At 35.5% G+C, this 2881-nt stretch overlaps 1 non-coding gene across 1 annotated transcript; it reads right to left on the reverse strand.

Moving 5' to 3' along the window:
• Positions 1-536: 536 nt before the first annotated feature.
• Positions 537-608, reverse strand: TRNAC-GCA (transfer RNA cysteine (anticodon GCA)). The gene has a single exon. It is a non-coding gene; the product is annotated as a tRNA-Cys (tRNA).
• Positions 609-2881: the final 2273 nt, after the last annotated feature.

Raw genomic sequence — 2881 nt, forward strand, 5'->3', positions numbered from 1 at the left:
AATGATGATATATCTTATTGTTTCTTACAGTGCATTGGGTTGAAAAACATTTGAACATAATCTATTGAAAAGGGTATATGGTTATGAAACAGGGACTTTTTGAACTGCACTCCTACGCTCTACCACTGACATAAACCCTTGAATGCTGAAAACTGCCCTTTTTTAAAAAGGTGATAGAGTGGGTGACTGTATGGAACTTGTAGAACTAATGACATCAGTGCACTTCTGGTCAGCTGTACAAATTAATACATTTCATTAAGGGCATACTATTGGTTTCCACCACAGTTTTATAACATTCATATGCGCTTCCAATGGACTATTTCAAACTGATAATATCACCAGTAGAACTTGGGTGAATGTAAAACACAGCTTGTATCATACAAAGAAATCCTAAACAGCTTCATGGTGTTTACCCTATGTTTCAGGAGATGATCAGGAGTATTTCAAATGTAGAAATGTGCTGCTCATTACATAAAATGCTAAGATTGTAAATGTTTTCTTCAATTTATTTAAAACAATATTTCTACCGGTAAACAAGGGGGCACCCAGATTTGAACTAGGAACCTCTTGATCTGCAGTCAAATGCTCTACCACTGAGCTATACCCCCAATTCTGAAATGTTCATCTATATTAATTCAGTAATATGTACAAAGTGGAAGCAACATGCAATCACCATCAAAGCAATGCATTTTCAGCCACCAAACCCTCCTTATAACTATAAGGGGTGCACAAGATGTCCTTTATCTGCCTTGGTAAAATACAGTGAGGTTTCCATTGCAAGAATTCATACATTTCGTATCACATGTAGATCTTGGAACATGGAAAAAAAACCTTTGTCAAATGCACAAATTCTGCAAAATGTACCTGCTTCTCTACTGCAGTTTGTTGATTTTCTGCTAAGAGCATGGTTAAACCCAATTGTTCATTGTTTTGTATATGAAATGATGATATATCTTATTGTTTCTTACAGTGCATTGGGTTGAAAAACATTTCAACAGGATCTATTGAAAAGTGTATATGGTTATGAAACAGGGACTTCTTGAACTGCACTCCTACGCTCTACCACTGACATAAACCCTTGAATGCTGAAAACTGCCCTTTTTTAAAAAGGTGATAGAGTGGGTGACTGTATGGAACTTGTAGAACTAATGACATCAGTGCACTTCTGGTCAGCTGTACAAATTAATACATTTCATTGAGGGCATATTATTGGTTTCCACCACAGTTTTATAACATTCATATCAGCTTCCAATGGACTATTTCAAACTGATAATATCACCAGTAGAACTTGGGTGAATGTAAAACACAGCTTGTATCATACGACAAAATCCTAAACAGCTTAATGGTGTTTACCCTATGTTTCAGGTGATGATCAGGAGTATTTCAAATGTAGAAATGTGTTGCTCATTACATAAAATGCTAAGATTGTAAATGTTTTCTTCAATTTATTTAAAAAAATATTTCTACAGGTGAAACAATTGGACAAGGGGGCACCCAGATTTGAACTAGGGACTTATTGATCTGCAGTCAAATGCTCTACCACTGAGCTATACCCCCAATACTGAAATGTTCACCTTTATTAATTCAGTAATATGTACAAAGTGGAAGCAACATGCAATCACCATCAAAGCAATGCATTTTCAGCCACCAAACCCTCCTTATAACTATAATGTGTACACAAGATGTCCTTTATCTGCCTTGGTAAAATACAGTGAGGTTTCCATTGCAAGAATTCATACATTTCGTATCACATGTAGATATTGGAACATGGAAAAAAACTTTTGTCAAATGCACAAATTCTGCAAAACGTAACTGCTTCTCTACAGCAGTTTGTTGATGTTGTGCTAAGAGCATAGTTAAACCCAAATGTTCATTGTTTTGTATATGAAATGATGATATATCTTATTGTTTCTTACAGTGCATTGGGTTGAAAAACATTTTAACAGGATCTATTGAAAGGGGTATATGGTTATGAAACAGGGACTTCTTGAACTGCACTCCTACGCTCTACCACTGACATAAACCCTTGAATGCTGAAAACTGCCCTTTTTTAAAAAGGTGATAGAGTGGGTGACTGTATGGAACTTGTAGAACTAATGACATCAGTGCACTTCTGGTCAGCTGTACAAATTAATACATTTCATTAAGGGCATATTATTGGTTTCCACCACAGTTTTATAACATTCATATGAGCTTCCAATGGACTATTTCAAACTGATAATATCACCAGTAGAACTTGGGTGAATGTAAAACACAGCTTGTATCATACGAAGAAATCCTAAACAGCTTAATGGTGTTTACCCTATGTTTCAGGTGATGATCAGGAGTATTTCAAATGTAGAAATGTGTTGCTCATTACATAAAATGCTAAGATTGTCAATGTTTACTTCAATTTATTTAATTAAAAAAAGATTTCTACAGGTAAAACAGCTGGACAAGTGGGCACCCAGATTCGAACTAGAGACCTCTTGATCTGCAGTCAAATGCTCTACCACTGAGCTATACCCCCAATTCTACAATATTCACCTATACTAATTCAGTAATATGTACAAAGTGGAAGCAACATGCAATCACCATCAAAGCAACGTATTTTCAGCCACCAAACCCTCCTTATAACTATAAGGGGTACACAAGATGCCCGTTATCTGCCTTGGTAAAATACAGTGAGGTTTCCATTGCAATAATTCATAAATTTCGTTTCACATGTAGATCTTGGAACATGGAAAAAAAACCTTTGTCAAATGCACAAATTCTGCAAAATGTAACTGTTTCTCTACTGCAGTTTGTTGATTTTGTGCTAAGAGCATGTTTAAACCCAATTGTTCAGTGTTTTGTATATGAAATGATGATATATCTTATTGGTTCTTACAGTGCATTGGGT

This window comes from Ambystoma mexicanum, chromosome 4q, assembly GCF_040938575.1.
Source record: "Ambystoma mexicanum isolate Mex_15411 chromosome 4q, UKY_AmexF1_1, whole genome shotgun sequence".
Classification (NCBI taxonomy): Eukaryota; Metazoa; Chordata; class Amphibia; order Caudata; family Ambystomatidae; genus Ambystoma; species Ambystoma mexicanum.